The sequence below is a fragment of the Rhipicephalus sanguineus genome, chromosome 2 (assembly GCF_013339695.2).
Source record: "Rhipicephalus sanguineus isolate Rsan-2018 chromosome 2, BIME_Rsan_1.4, whole genome shotgun sequence".
NCBI classification, from domain to species: domain Eukaryota; kingdom Metazoa; phylum Arthropoda; class Arachnida; order Ixodida; family Ixodidae; genus Rhipicephalus; species Rhipicephalus sanguineus.
Genome location: NC_051177.1, coordinates 131,458,665 through 131,476,083, shown reverse-complemented (window position 1 = coordinate 131,476,083; position 17,419 = coordinate 131,458,665). Strand labels below are relative to the sequence as shown.

Here is a 17,419-nt window from a genome sequence, read left to right as displayed (position 1 = left end):
AGCGAAGCCAACTGCTACCAAATATAAATAAGTGTCATAATATCTTACGAACCACTGAAGCTTCTTTTGATAGCCATCCACAAGAATTTGCGGAGTACGTATCTTTCGTTAGTTACGGTACAGCCTCGCTCACGATGAATTGTAGGCAAGTCAGGCTTACCGTTTTTCAGCGCGGAAGCCGCAGTTTGTGGAAGACGCGATCTTATGCCGGTACCTGACTGGATTCATGGCCTCCTAAAAAACGATACGTTACAGCTTGTGGTGCATAGTGCTCATTCTACAATTGATTACGCTGGCGCTCTCACCTGTACCAGTGATTTGACGCTTATTGTTACAGAAGGAATTCGGTTACACAGCTTTCCTATATTTTTGTAAGATTACAGTAGCGGGAAATACAAATGGCCGTAGCCATCAAAGATAGGACAGCAGTTACAGAGCATCAAACATCGGCAACCCTGTGTCCATAAAAGCATGCGTGTACATGTTGTTACACTGCTCAAGTTTAGGCAAGATTGTCAGAGCAGTGCTGATGAAAGGCTGATAAATATCGTCATTTTTCCATCACTAGGATGCTTTTCTACTCAGAGGTACAGCTGACGCGTCAATTGCCTGTACTTTGTGGAGCACTCGGTCACTTACGTATAAAATTTCACTACAGGGCTAACCGCATATGCGCAGCAATGCGCGACACTCGGCCTTGCATCCGCAGTGTCGGAGGCCAGCTGCCCATTTTTTATTGTTACAAAGGAAATTCAACAATGGACGAGCCAGCAATACAAAACGACGCTCGTTAAACAGGTGCGTGAACATTTTATAGAGTGGCTAACTGGAGACTCGTGAATATTATGCATTCATTTATAACCATCTTTATATTATCCGTTCTATCAGGCATCTTCGGTAAGTAATCTTATTTTTCAACAGCTTAGACCTACCAAAACTGTCGTGAACGCATACTTGTTTTCATTTCAGAATGTGGTCATCTTGTAGTGCATGCCCTCGCATTTGCGCAGTGTATTGTTCCTGTTAAATAGATGGTAGTAGCTACGATATGCGCAAAACGGGCATTTCAAGAAATTTTAATTTCTTGACATGTACGAATGACATGACTGGAACGGTTAACGTTAAGCATATCAGCGGAACTCACTGCAATTGAAGAAAGATATCCTTGAATCCCGCGGCAACCACCTGGATCTTCGCTGATTCAAAAGGAGCGCTACATAGCACTTGTAATGAATATATGGCTCTAAACCGATATTCCACTGACCCGGGATATTGATTGCATCTATTACATGACCACTCTTCTGGCCACAATATTGTATTCAAGTGGACTCCAGGACTTGCCGGTATATACAAAAATTAAAAATCGGATCTCGCTGCCCACACAGCTTTATATCAACGAGACCTTGACGAATATTTTAATAAATCAGATGCATCAGCAATAAAAAGAATGTACGGAAAGGTGAAAAAAAGTTTGATTACGAGACCTTTCAAATCAAGGAAAATTTGTACGTTCAATAAGAGCCTGACTAAAATTCAAGGCGACCACATCACATTTCTCTTCACCTTGCGACAGTGTATGAACGACTTCGCCTCAAAGCCGAATTCACCGATAGCTACCTGTTCCGCCTTTGTTTAGCCGCCAATCCATATTGTGATAACCCTGGGGCACCCGCCACGGTGGTCTAGTTCTTATGGTGCTCGGCTGTTGACACGAAGGTCGCGGGATGGCATGCTGGCCGCGGCGGCCGCATTTTCAATGGAGGCGAAAATGCTTGAGGCCCGTGTGCTTAGATTTAGGTGCATGTAAAGGAACCCCAGGTTGTCATAATTTCCGGAGCCCTCCACTACCGCGTCTCTCGATATCTTATCGTGGTTTCGGAACGTTAAACCCCAACAATTACTATTATTACTATTATAACTCTGGTATGTTAGAGACCGTGAAACACGTTGTTTGAATGCCCGGCATAAAAAGAAAAACGAACTTGGCTACGATGTACAATGTCCTCAACTTCGCTAATACCACCACATGTCGCCGATATGTTTGGCCCTATGTCTTCTTCAGAGCAACGTCAAATTCTGTTGGTGTCTACTGATGTTCTTCTAATATATTAACTTCATTTATAAGCTCAGAAACGGTATACATCACACTTAATACATTAATTACCACACTTGGACATAGCGCGACCATATATTTCCTGTTATTTTTTTTTTCATTCCTGACTTCATGCTCCTTGGGCCTTTCTGTTAAGCACCCCCGTCTCCTTAGAGAATAGCATGTAGGCGACATATGAACGCCTACTGATTTCTCTATAACTCAATAAAGGGCTTTCTAGATCTCTCTCATGACTGATGCGCTCGCTACACATCAGCGCACTTCCTATATTTTCCTATTAGCTCTGATACTACTAATAAAGTTGACCCTTTCAGATTTATATTGCATTCACGGCATATTCTTCAGTAGCAGGAATGAAGCTGGTCAAACGCTAAAGTATATTGACCCAATACGCAATTTCTGGTTTGTTTGACTCGTGTTCTCCGTTCATAAATTCAGTGCTAAATGGATACCTTGTTTGACAAGGTATTATTGAGAAAAAACAACTTTAGACATGTAGGAAATTACGGTAAGAAATTCTGCTAAACATCTTGCTGGAATTTGAAGTATGAATGTCCTAAGATGGTTGACAACGAGAGCACCATAGCTACTCGAGTACACCTCCATCACTGACCAAGTTCAATTCAGTACAATAGAAAAATACTAAACCTGCAGTAGGTAAAACTTTCGCGATCGCACCTGAAATCTCACACCAATTGCACCTAACATATTTGGTTTGACAAATAGTTCTATAAAATAAAATAACTACTATTTGTGGAGCATGCCCTGTGTGCTAAATTTCTGCACCACAATTTTATAGTTATTGCGATGTTTGAGAGACAGGTGAACATGGCAACCATAAAATACGGGAAAATACCACGTAACTAGTAAGGATGTAGGCACCTGCTACACGACCCTAAACAAGTTGCATATGCTTTGCATTTTTCAAAGAATTGGCATTAATGCTGGGAAATTGAAGATTTCACATCTCAAATATAAATATTGCTTATATTAGTATAATATTTAATGGTGAACACAAGTGTAGTCATGACATTTTTGTCTGTCATTTGCACCATTTAAACAATCTATCTATAGCTTATTTCTTTGAGCTTGACGGTCAATTCAAGCGCACTGCGAAAAAGATAGGGTGACTAGACTGGCATGGCAACAGAATTGACGCAGCGAGGGCACGCTAAGACACGTCAGTGCAGGTAAAACAATTTCCTACACTGCTTCTGTGTTCACTAAATCACAAAGGCGTCAACAGGCTTGTCGCTAGGAGCACCAGTGCCGCTAGAAGCAGTGTCAATCTCAAGGACGCAGTTTACTTTTACAGAGTAGTGTAAGCGGACGGGTTAACATCGAGATTTTTTTCTTATGAAGAAACAAACATCATCCTGCGAAGACTTCACGTAAGCGCGAATGAGTGAGACAAACAGCGAACAGTGGTCACGCTTCGTTCTATGGTGATGCCTGTGGCGTCTGGTCGGTTGATTGCTTCAGTGCCGCACCGCTCAGCAGGCGCCTATGTCAAAGACAACTTCATCGATTCGCCGGCCATACCAGAAGGTTAGGTCAATGATTGAGGCTGCGCTCGGTTTGAGCAAACGATTAAATAGGGGTTCGCCAATGTTCCGGACGGATTATTAGCAAGCACTGAGTGGTGCGTAAGGGATCATACACACCACTCAGTGGTCCGTCTAGGGGATCATAACAGTGAGTTGCGCAAGAATGCTGACGGTCTTATCTGGCGGCACACTTCCACTAGTATGGTGGCCAGCCATTCTTTTATGACACACTAGTCATGTATGAGTACTCAGCCATAAGTATTCCAGGTTGTTTGCGGAGGCTGCCAAGATGGAGAGGGACGATTTCAATTTCGTTAGCACTCTCTTGATTTCTCTCACTGGCAAGGAGATACGGTTTTTAACACGAAAGTGTTTTATGCCGGGGTCCACCAAGACTTCAGTGACGTATTTCCGTCACGGAAATGACGTCGAAAAAATATACACAATCAGATGGCAAAGAAAAAAAGGTACCGTCAACGGGCATCGAACCCACGACCGCTCGGTCGGCAACAACAGATGCCGGGCACGCTATCCACTGCTCCCACGGTCACAGACTCTGGAGACTTACGAACGCGCCTTTATATCTACCACTCCCCCGGTCGGCTGGGTGGCGTTGACCTCTGGGAAGTGGTAAGGTAAAGTAATTCGTCATTGCTGTGGCCTCCGCGACTAGCACCTGCAACGCGTTTCGCGTCCGTCCCATTCGGCGCGTTTCAATAGAAGTTGAATTTTTGTCAATGCCTTAAACACACGCGATGGTGGCGACCTTTGCCCAAGCGTCGTAAAAGCGTCAGCCTCGCTCAGCATTACGCTAATACAACCAAAAATAGTTCTGCGACGCGCGCCTGCCTCACCTGGCTGTAACCCCGCGTTCCCCGTTGTCGCGCTCGCCCCGAGAAAAAAAGCGGCCGGGCTATGCCACCATAGTGGGGCTTTCGAGGCGACACGACGCGCTTTGCGTTTCCCTCTAGTCCGGCCGTAATGTTCAATCACATTTTTAACATGCCGCGGGATGGCGAACAAGCTCTGCGTCCAATATGCGACGCTCTTCTGGCTATCACAACTCGTTCACTGATTACGCTTTCACCGTTAACTACTACAGGACCACAAGGGTTTGTTTAATCATTTAGCAGGGACGTTAGTCTTCGGGATGCAGATGTACCACCAGTCATCAAAGTGGGTGCATACACGTTAAACTGCGCCATTAGCTGCCAGACATCAATATACATTGTGCAAACTCGCTTATATCAATGTAGAGTAAGCATTCAGTTACTTCTGTAAGGGCACGCTTTACTTTCGTGTTATTCCGATTCCTATGCCAGAGGGATCAACCGTGTTTTAGCATGTGCACATGTCGCAGTTACTTAATACGCGCTATTTATCCGCATATGTGGAGGCAATGGGTGGCGGCAGTGTTTATTAACATTTTAGTCCTTTTAGCTACTGCATGATCTTGATGAACAGGCACATGGGTGGGTGTTTCCTTGTCGAAAGTATGTTTCTTGTTGTTTTTGGAGTTCCTGCTGTTATTTTCCCTCACAAGCCCACACCTATATATTCGCTCTTGCTTTGCATAAACTAAGTTGAAAGTAGCGCTTCACCTGTTTCTCCTTTCGCGCGGTCATTTAATTAGCGTTATCAGAAGCGGTGCTTCTCGAAGCAGCTGTCTTTAGGTAGTCATACACGTTCTTTTTTCAGCAAGCATGTACGTTCCTATTATTTATTAGCTCATTGAAGTTGCAGTGGGTGCGGGGTGGGGATGTAAATATATTTAGCACGCAGGCGTTGTGCCCGTACATGTTGCAGTTGTCAGCACGTCCCCACTCTATTTTCTCAGGGTCCCTGTGTGTTTTGTGCGTCATCTGTACTGAGTTTCGTCAACTAGTCTAGCGAAGCTTGTGTTAATGAAGTTGCGCTTATTAATTCGAACGCCTTAGATGTCTCATGACACGCGAAAATTTATCGGCGGCGGTCGGCGGCTTCAACACGGGTGATGAAAAAAATCATCACCACGTGATGATGTCTCCTTATCACGACACCATGACGTCACAGATTGCTGACGTCACGCGACGTCATAATTAACCAGGCGAGGTGCAGAAGCTTCCAATGCTTCCGATCCTGGAGCCAGCGCAAAACCGTGTTACGTGCAGAAAGCTATCGAAGGGGGGAGGGGGACGATTGTTACATCGACTCAACAAAAAGAAGACGGCTTTCACCTTCGAGTCGTCTTAGGCGAATGCAAAGGGACCCTGTAAGTTTCCGTTTTTTTTTTCTTTAATGGGTTCACCTGGAATTTTCGCTACATCGATCCCACTAAACAAGAATAAAGGTGTAGAAGTTCACAATGCTGAATTTAATAGGTAAGGCCCTAGGAACTAAGCACTGTGGGTATATTATGAACCTCATTAGCAGATATAGCCTGTTTGTTTTGTGCGCCTTTTTAAGTACTTATGTTATATTCCTAATATTAAGAAGAACGTACCGATTATATTTATCGCTTTTATGTTGTTTGTGCGCATGTCCCGAAATATATCAATTTATTGAATTTCCAGGAAATGTAGCACCTGACAGAACGACGACTCCTCCATCGGATCTGACTACTCCACAGGGTAACGATACCACAATGACCTTCTGTCAACTACCAAAAGCCTCATTAGTGTAGTGACTACCACTTTTGCATGCTCTCGTAAGTTTAAAGGGTCTCTGCAACTATTTTTCAAAATTTTGTCAGCGCTTGGGGCAACAGCAATATGAAATCATTTGCTCTCTAAATTGATTAACGCACTTTCTATCAAGGCCGCTACAGGCGATCACATATTAAGAACCCCTCTTTACTGTTTTTTCTTGTTAACTCGTTCAAAGCGCAGCCATCGCCCTCGACGGCAGCGCACTGTTTGAGTACTGCATGAGCACTGCTGGGTGACGGCTAGAGCGGCGCATCCCTCAGCGTTGTTTCCGCAGCAAAACTCCGGCGAAGTGCCGTCACGCTGCCGAAGCGGATCGCGAAAGCGTGATTCAGATCTGCACCGTCAGGGGCCGCAACAATACCAGCTGCTCACATTTTATTCTCTAGTACACCGATAATCAGCAAACACTAAGAATTACGCGAACAAAAATAATAGAGTAGATCACCGATAAAGATAAGCATCTGGTCATGTGGTGATGTCATCGGGGATGAAATTATGGCCGAAGACGCATACATCCTGGCGGTTGTCGGACAGCGAGATCCCGACCACGGGCGCTCACCCGACGTTCATTCAATTTAGCCTATAATTCGAGGGTAAACTTACCTCTGCTGGTTCTAACAAGTGAGCAAACTTGAAAAATACACGTGGTATCAGCATCGTCAGCTGCACTAGTACCTGGATTACTGCAATGCCTGCAGTGACTTTAAACGGTCATTTAGACACCGCCCACTTTGACCCACATAAATATGGCCACAAGATCAACACTGTCGCGCATATTACCTCAACACGGAGCACGTCGTAACATAGAGACACGCCGCTCACTGTCCACCTGAGGTCCCGATGTCTTGTTGTAAATTGTGATTCCGGATTCTGTTCCTGTTCCTGTTTGATTGAAACGAAACGAATTATAGACTATGATCCACTATTACGAACAGCATTTCTCCACATAAGTTTGGAAAAGTTGTCAGTGCCGTAGAATGAATATCCAATCAGATAGGTCACCGGTGTTGCCTGGCTTTTCCGCGTTACATATAATGAAAGTTGGCGTCTGAAAACTCGTTTGGTGGATTATAAGTAAGCCAAGAATCTACTGCATTATACAATAGTGCTTTTCGAGACGAAATAGAAGGTCGCTTTTGCTGCTTCGTCTGTGCCCTCTGTTGGTGTATGTCAACAGAAAAAGCAGAACACTAGCTATGGAACGTTTTTGTGCATCTTTTTTCTCAGAAGGTACAACTGCGCCAAAACCAGACGTTACACCTGTTAAGTTGATGTCACGTTTCTTCATTATTTATTATTCTCCATAGAGAGCAGTAAAACATTTTTAGGTAGTGTGTCCAGTACACCCCGCAGGCAAAATTCGATGGTGCCGCTCAGAAACAAAGACAGGTACATTAAACTTTGGATGGAATGAACCTCCTGCATAATAAATTTATCTTCATTTAACTTCATTTTGCATTGTATATGATCAGTTTGCTGAAGGAGCTACACTGCTCCACGAATCCGTCGACGTGCCTCCTTCCCGCGAGCCAAGTCAAAAGTGTTATTTTTCTTTGCTCCCAATGAACGTACTCGAAACCGAATTCGTACTATATTTCTGGCGTAAGATGCCATTTTAATAACGCGAGAAGGGCGCATGAATGACTTCACAATAAATACATGGTTAATTACACCTGAATTTAAATTAATCACTATAAAATCCATAAATTAACGCATTGTGACGTTATTTTGGTTGCAATAGAATATCGAGTGCCTTGAAATACCTTAGTATCCATTTGACGCATTTACAGACAGTTCTTCACAGGTGGCGTCTGAAGGGGTTAAACACAATTAGGTTTTCAGACCCTTTTCGCATGCGCAATTCTCAAGCGCTAGTTCAGTTTCTCTCGGAGGAGAACCCTGGTGGTTGTAAAGGATTTAACATGGGTATTGAAGACCTTTATTTCTCCAGGCCCACGAAGGGTTATTAAAATGTGTTAAAGATTGTATTAAGGAACAAGTGCAGGAAACGGTTTTCGTGTGATAAGGAGGTATATTGCCCAGTTTTGAAACGGCCAACTGTTACGCGCACAGTCGTTCGTTTCCTTACGGCATGGTTGAGGCACGCACCGTAGTTCAGGCTATCAAAGGAGAACGCAATGCGCACGGGGCCCGATTGCGTTATGGCGCTCTACTCTTATGAGTCAAGAGTTAGAACGCCCGGTGATGTCAAGTTCTCATGTCGAATCAACACACTCCTGGGTCTCTTTCTTTTCGGCATGGCTGATAAGGGGAGCACAGGAGCACATTTCGGGACCACTGAAAGACCAGAAGGGACGAATGCCTCGTATTGGCCGGGCCTAATCACGTGGCGTCAATTTCTCCTATGTATGTGAGCACCTTAAGAAGTAAATTACAAACAAAACGAAACCTGTGTGCTCATCACATTTTTAAATGCGAAGCATTTCTTAGCGAACCCAAGGCGCTCTGAGCTTTTCTATCTACGTATATCTCTATCTATCCATATCTCTATCCAGCCGCCTACGTCTCTGTGCTCTAGTAATCGACTCCTTAAATTGGTGTGGACCAAGATTGGCATGGGAGGGTAAGAAGATTTGAGGAATATGGCTGTCTGGTCATGACGACATGAATAACGCGAAAAACTTGTCGCGTACATCTTCAAATCCTTTCCTCCAGACTCGTGTGGCTCATACCCGTATACCACGGGCCGTGGTGTACGGGAACGCGCCACAGATGACTGACAGTTTATGTCTCCCCAGGAACGGCAAGAACAGGCATTGGCAATTTAAATGCGAGAGCGTTAAGAAAAACCGTCATGGGCAGCGTTGACCCGACGAATGCAAAGAATAAAAATTAGGATCCCAGCAGTAATCGAACCCAATCATTCTGCGTAGTAATCAGGTATTCTACCAGAGAGCCACGCCAGGTCTATAAACTGGTTTGGAAAAACACCCTATGCAGGGGTAACGTCGGCGCAACGTCACTTGTGGTGGTAGTGCTGGCTATAAAATTTGACAAGGACAGCAATAAACACTACATATGTACTCTACGATACAGCCGTCACATCAGATTACCGCCTGTGGCTCCACTAATGGCTCCGCTTTTATAGCAGTCTCATAAACATTATATTTTTAGTCGTATGACTCAGCAAGCTATATTGATCCATTGCTCCAGCCCGGAGGAATACACGAACTAAATTTACGTATGATCTTCACATGACTGCACCATAAAGAGCAGTCAGATTCGTTAATACTGACGTGGCTTCTGCAGCGAGCATTCGTGGCTTCTGCAGTGCATTCCACAGCATTATGGGCTGTCACTGACGTCATTTCGGAAGAGGTCCACACTCAGGAGACAGTCCTCGCATTCTTCGACTGGCCCGGTGAACAAATGTTGTCACCACAGGCACAACGCTACCGGGAGGCGTTTGGAACATCGGCTGGGGGCTACCCCACACCTCCACCAGTTGCCACGTGCTACAGAATTACCTAAACTAACCAATACTGCACCGGCGGAGAGACACACACAATACTGGGTAGATGGCTGCCAACACAACAACAACAACTCCGAGCGAGAGCGCGCACTGTCCCAGAACATATTCTTCCATTCTTGTGGATTGCTGGCTCGCGCTCGCCGTTCCTGCAGCGTTAAGCAGATGGCAATGTACTCTAACTTCAGAGATGACGTTGCGTCGCATCATAAGTTACCCTTTAAACACCAGTGTTGTCGACGTGCCTGGCAAGCCCACGATGTGCACACAGCTGCTACACTTGCGAAAACACGTCGATCCACCTTGTAACGCTTCGCTCAAAGCCACAAAATACAGCATAGAAATACTCGCTGACTGCTTCGCAGAAACCGATGCCCACAAGGCGTGGGATCCGCAGTTCTTTAATGACGATAGTCTTTCTTGGGATATTTAAACGCAGAAGTTTTTGTCTGTCTGTCTGTCTGTCTGTCTGTCTGTCTGTCTGTCTGTCTGTCTGTCTGTCTGTCTGTCTGTCTGTCTGTCTGTCCGTCACACGATGCACCCACCCGGCCAAAGTTTAAGCACTTGCTCAACGCCCAGCCATCTTCAACTGGTAGTGTTCATACTTGTGCACATATTGTCGATCAAAAAGCAGCCAGCAAAGAGCTGCATGCATCGCGTTGTTTGTCTTCGAGCCAAATGAAATCGTTCATGCCATGACATCTAGTTCACCGTATATCGCATGTTTGCCACGCACGCATGCATGCACACTCTGGTATATACCATGCTAATGAGACGGATATTCTCGCATATACAATGCATGACCTGTCATTTCGTCCATCACGCACTCGTGTCATTCCATGCCAATTTTGGTGTATATCCAGATAACAAAACGGCCGGAAGCGCACCATGACAGTGTCATGTATATCATACCGTACATGACATGCATAACATGATTCGCATGATATTATCTTCTCATTTATTTTCGTAATACAGTCACATCGCGCAACATCAATTTTTGTTTATATCAAAGAGCGAAACGCCCGCGAGTAAACCATTAGCATGGCATGTAAAACATGCTTTACATGACATGCATATCGGGGTTTTCATGTAACCACCTGTCACTTATCTTCTTCATACAGCCGCGTCGCGCAATACCATTTTTGGTGTATATAAAGCTAGCGAAACAGCCGCGATTGGACAAAGACTGCGGCATGTAAATAATGCCGTAAATGACTTGCATGTCATGGTTTTCATGTTACCACCTCTCATTTATGTTCGCCGTGCAGTCGCGTCGTGCAAAACGAATTTTGATGCATATCAAGCTAGCGAAACGACCGCCAATACACCATGAGCGTGGCATGTAAATCATGACCGACATGACATGCATGTCATGGTTTTCATGTTACCACCCGTTATTCATATTCTTCATACACTCACACCGCGCAATACCAATTTTGCTATATATCAAGCTAGCGAAACGGCCGCGAATGCACCATGAGAGTGGCATGTAAATTATGTGGTACATGACTTGGATGTCATGATTTTCATGTTACCTCCTCTCATTTATGTTCGTCATACAATAAGGTCGCGCACTACGAATTTTAGTACATATCAAGCTAGCGAAACGGCGGCGAATGCACCATGAGCGTGGCATGTAAATCATGAGATACATGACATGCATGTCATGATTTTTATGTCACCACCTCTTATTTACGTTCGCCATGCAGTCGCGTCGCACAGTACCAATTATGGTGTATATCAAGCTAGCTAAACGGCCGCGAATGCACCATGAGCGTGGCATGTAAATCATGACATACATGACATGCATATCATGGTTTTCATGTTACCAACTGTTATTCATGCTCTTCATACAGCCTCATCACGCAATACCAATTTTGGTGTATATCAAGTGAGCGAAGCGGCCGCGAGTGCGCCATGAGCGTGGCATGTAAATCATGTCGTACATGACATGGATGCCATGATTTGCATGTTACCACTTGTCAGTTATGTTCGTCATACAGAAATGTCTCGTTATACCAGCTTTCGTGTATATCCATTAATTTAAACGGCCGCGAGCGCCCCGAGACCATGTCTTATAAATCATGCTGCACATGACATGCGTGTAATCATTTGTACGTTAGGACCTGTCATTCTGTTCGTCATTAACTGTTGTCACGCCATACCAATTTTGGTGTATATGAAATCAACGGAACCTCTGCGAGAGCCTCAAGGCCGTGCAATGTAAATCATGCTGTTCATGACATGCATGTCATGGTTTTGACGTTATGACCTGTCATTTATGTTCGTAATACGGTCATGTTATGCCATACCAAGTTTGGTATAAATCCGTTTAACGAAACGGCCAGGAAAGCACACAGTCGTAGGCGGCTAGATAGATAGATAGATAGATAGATAGATAGATAGATAGATAGATAGATAGATAGATAGATAGATAGATAGATAGATAGATAGATAGATAGATAGATAGATAGATAGATAGATAGATAGATAGATAGATAGATAGAAAAGTCACAGTTTCGCCGCAAGGCCGAAGTAATGAGTGCGATAGCAAGAAACTTATACGAAGTGAGGCTCGCCAATGGGGAGAGAGAGAAATAACATTTATTCATGCAGTTTGAATAGCGCTCCTGTTCCAAAGGCGGCCGAAGCAGCGAAGGAAACTAACGTGCTTCAAGTGCCGAGCTGACACTTGATAGTTCGCGCTCATCTTCTGTTTGTTCGTTTAGCGGCGTCCCTTGAGCTCGAGTGACTTTTGTACGCTCCGTAACATGAGCGCGGACATCTGGGTGAAAGCTTGTAACATACCTCTTCCCTCGCCACGAGAAAAGCGCGCGAGCAGACAGCGGAAGGGCAAGGTTCTCTCTGCGCAAATATAAGAAGAAACGAGCGAGCTCGCCGACGGATTTTAAATGCGCCCGTCGCGCTGCTCGCGCCATCTCGCTGGTAATGAAGAAACGCTTATAAGCGCCGGCCTTCTCCGAGTCCGTGCAACGGTGAAGGGTGTGTATATAACGCTCGCCGTTAGCTACGTGGAGGATCTGCGTTTCGTGGCGTAGTGGTTAGCGCCACTTGCTGCGGAGCAAGAGGTCCCTGATTCGATTCCGCACTTCGGAAGCATTTTTCTGAACTATTTTTCTTTGGGGCTTTTATATATATATACATACTTATACATATACGGTGCATGACGCGACGGCAAAATCTAGCCGAGACTGTCCATATAATTGCTATCGCAATAATAGATAGATAGATACGCTCAAAGTCGCAGAAGTTCGCTAAGAAATGCTTCGCATTTAAAAGCAAATATTACACATATATGAGGCGCAACATCAATACGTATTAGGTGGTGTGTTCCTACACTAGAAAATACATAGTTACGTAATTATAATGACCCTAGTGTTTCTTAGGCTGCGCTGAAATGGTGCAGAAACGGCCGGCCGAAGACTATCACCTTTCGACGACATTTGCAGCGTAGTACGCAGATAAGTGGCCATTTTTTTTCTTCCGCTCTTCACTCTCCTTTTGCCTGAAGGCTCTCCACGGTTCCGCATTCGCCAAGCGCTGGCGTCATGTTAGCGCGGCGGTGTATGGTGGCCGGCACGTGCCATTTCACTGCTGCTAGCGGTTGTATTCCGCAAGTTGGTTAAACAAGAGGACTAGGTTGAACCCATAGAGTTCTGAACAGTGAATGTTGCCCGGTAACATGAATAACGGCCTCAAGCTGCCATCGAAAGCGAAATTCGAGGGTAAATAGTGTTCATATAGGTGCCCATTTTGAAAATGGGCACTTATAGACATTTAGGCACAAACGCCAAGAATAGGCATTTATAGGCACTATAAAAATCTATAAAAGCCCTTCTTAACCTCTATTTCATGCTCATATATCAAAATTGGGCGATGGGAACGCAAGGAACATAATAGGCACTTGCCGAAAATCCGGTCTCTATAGTGGTGACCTTCAATCGGTGGTTACATCACTTAGCGAACAATTTGAACTAAACGGAGGAGGGCTTAACTTCACTGAAGAATTGCTTCAGAATGACGGAATACAATTTTCAGACATTTAGTTAACCTTTCAGAAAACCACGTTTGCTTGCCATATTATCCTAGACGTTCTAAACCGCTGTTAAACATCTCGTCGAAACATTCTAAGGTTGTAAAAAATGGTATAGCCCTGTCATGCCTTAGTCTTAATAATAATATCTGGGGTTTAACGCCCCAAAACCACGATACGATTTGAGGGACGCCGTAGTGGAGGTCGCCGGAAATTTCGACCATCTCCGGTTGCCTGAACGCCTGAAACATTTTCGCCTCCATCGAAAATACAGCCGCCGCGGCCGGGATTCGATCCCGCGAAATTCAGGTCAGCAGTCGAGCACCATAGCCACTAGACCATCGTGGTGGGGCTTCCTTAGTCTTCTCTCACTAAGTCGTGTAAGCGCAAAATGAATGCTAGCTTTAACGCATAGGCTGCGCGTATTTTAGGTGGAGGTGATCCACGCGTGACAGTGGCTACTGACGCTGAACGCTTAATGAAGTTCATGTTGTAAAATCTGAGCATGGTTTCAGAAAGCAATAGGAAAAAGCGTGTCGTCGGTCAATAAAGAAAGAGGGGGGGGGGGTAGATACGGCGTTAATATTGTTTTTACGGCTGCCAATAAGCTAGGTAAGATATGCACTGCCCTACAGAGAAAGAAATAGCGTGTGATAGACAAGAGGAGTACTGAGATTTGTTTTGCGAAATATACCAACAAATTTACTACGTGCTGTACATGTGTGGTGTATAAGATGGCCTCTAGCTGCGACCGCTTTTACGAAGGGCAAACGGGCGGCTGTGTTAACCAGATATTAATGGAACATAAGAGATCGCTAACCGGGGGCTCACAATTTAATCTGTAGTTACATTGTCGAGAATGCAAGTGAACACCAATTTCGATGAATGCGCGATTTTGTAACGGCGAAGGAATGAAGAAACGTGATTAATGGTTGAGGCCTGGCATATGGACAATAGCGGTAGCGCGTGCGTGAGCCAACCATCGATTAATCTGCATAAAGAAGTAATTTTGCGTCCGAATATTTATCTCTCACGTAGACCACCACGCGTACCGGATCAATAGGTTCGGGTAATGCATGGGCATAAGCAGATAAGTTTTCGTGCCTTCTTTCTTTCCCGCCGTTGTGCGTCTCTTCAGTTGTTAGTCGGCGTTTGTGGTGTCTCGACCTCTATCTTGTGTCCGTGTCTGCACGCCCTGTCTCTTTAACAGCAAGTCAAGCTAAACTATCTAGGAAACTGGTGTGAAGGAAAACTGAGACAGTAAAGCATTTGCGACGAAGGGGATCCTCATGCAATGAGTGTAAACGCTAATGAAGAAAGAGCCCCTTGCTAGTATTCGATACATACGCGCAGTTTCCCACGACCGATTAAGAAACGTCGCAAGTCAATGACACGTAAATCTTAAAAAAAACGTTGCTTTTTTCCAACAAATATCTTGAGTGAGTCTCACCACAGGAGTATTAGTAAATAAGGTCGAAATACGTATAATTTCAGAGGAATACTGCAACAGTGAACCTTACGAACGGCGTACTGTATTGGGGAACTGTGGCTGTGCGTGTGTTCCCACAAATAAGAGCCACTCAAAAAGAGTGATAGAAACAATACGATGACAAAGAAGCATGCGCAACAAGGCAGTGCTGTTGATTTAACTATAATAGTCATTGTCAAATTTGTTTTACTTTTACAACGAAGATGTCTATAGACGGTTTCAAGACTGCTATAGTAGCAGCAGGTGTTGTACCCCAAGAATTTTCCGGTTCTTCATTTATCACTCTCTAGCACGGAAGCGGACAGCGTGTTTAAAGTTATGTTAGAGTAAGGAAAGACCTTTTTTTCCGCCTTCAGGTAAAAGGAAGGTGCGTAAGTTAAGGACTAACTCTTATAATGTTGGGTATAGATTAGAAACAACTTTATTTGAAATATTTCGCTAGGCACAGGGTTAGAAGTGTTGAAAATCTGCGGGCTACCCGCCAAGGCTTTTGTTCCTCGCCAATGCTACATCAGTGCACGAAACCGGAAGCCGTCCAGGGTCTGTGTTTGTAAACAGCGAAACCGTCTATGTGGCACAGAAATTCGGCAGGCCCCACTACTCACTGTAGGTCCACTAAAAAGGAAGAGGTCGTCGGCATGCAAGAAACGTATTCACCTCAGAATTTGCGATAACTTCGCTTCTCATCACCGGTCGACTAAAAGTGAAGGCAACACGCTGTCTTCAAGAAACACCAACCTGTGGCAAAAATACCTATGCTACTCAATGGAAAATATTGAAGAAACATGCGCCGACTGTAAAATGGCCTTTCTGGACCGACATTTGGGATTTAGTTTAAGGGTATGGCTATGGGCTGAGATTCTGAGGTACCTCTGTGTCATGCGCTAAACAGCTTCGCTCGTCATCAAACTTAACAGAGTGAGATGACTCGGCTATTTTCGCTGCATTTACTTTCCTTGCAATATATTTTTCTTCTGAATATAACTAAACTTAGGGAATTGTATCTGATCCTTGCTTGCGTGAATTTTACCTCTCTTACGCCACGCATATTGTTTCTTTCTTCGACTTCCCGAGTTTTATTAATAATGTGATGAGTGCATGAATAATGTTAGTGCATGACTAGAGAGTGTTAGTTTCAAAGGGTTAGTGTTGACGTCATGTCCAGCGCTACTGCTGGACATGACGGCAACACTAACCCTTTAAAGCTAACACATCAAGGAGGACAAGGCGCCTTTGACAGATAGGTCCACCTATCGAAAGGTCGGCCAGCGTGCTCTGAGGGACTTTCTCCTGTTTGAAACCTATCCCACTCCGTGTATCTATCTGTTGGCTCCCTTCATGACCCAGCAGAAAACATGTACGTTACATCTCTTTCACAGATAATGAAGGATCTAATGCAACTGCAGCAGCTCCCGGTAAGTGTGTCTCGCTCTTAATTTGGCAACGGAATTCGTATTTGTTCTAAAATAGCATTCGTGCTGCAATATTCTCATCTATATGACTTTTCACTCAATTACTCACAATATTTAAAAAAAACAAAAACACTTACATTCCTATTGCTCGTCGAATTTTGAACATGCAAGACTGTTGTATTGCGTGCACCGTAGGCCAATCTATGTGCATCGATAAGAGAACGACGCGCTTTAAAATGTGCATTAAAGCTGAGTGTATATATATATATATATATATATATATATATATATATATATATATATATATATATATATATATATATATATATATATATATATATATTTTTTTTTATTGTGACGATGGAAAGCGTTTATTACAAGATGGGAAACTGCAGAGGTGTAGTTCGGCCAAGAGTCAACGGCGTCGCTCGCGAGCCAGTCCAGCCTCGTTCTCCTCTTCGTCGAATCTTCGCTCGCGCGTTTCACTTCCCGGTTCGCAGACGATGCCCTCTGGGCGAGTCACTCAGATGGTTGATGGTAGCACGGTTTAAGGCGCGCAACGTGTGCCAGCTGTGTTTTGCTAGAGCGGCGACCATTGCTTGTGAAGCTTGAGATTACGTACGTGAC

At 44.4% G+C, this 17,419-nt stretch overlaps 1 long non-coding RNA gene across 1 annotated transcript; it reads left to right on the top strand.

The window, feature by feature from the left end:
* Positions 1 to 810: 810 nt before the first annotated feature.
* LOC119381286 (uncharacterized) lies at positions 811 to 16,808 on the top strand. The gene is made up of 3 exons (XR_005181355.2): positions 811 to 897; positions 6,213 to 6,269; positions 16,760 to 16,808. It is a non-coding gene; the product is annotated as an uncharacterized LOC119381286 (long non-coding RNA).
* Positions 16,809 to 17,419: the final 611 nt, after the last annotated feature.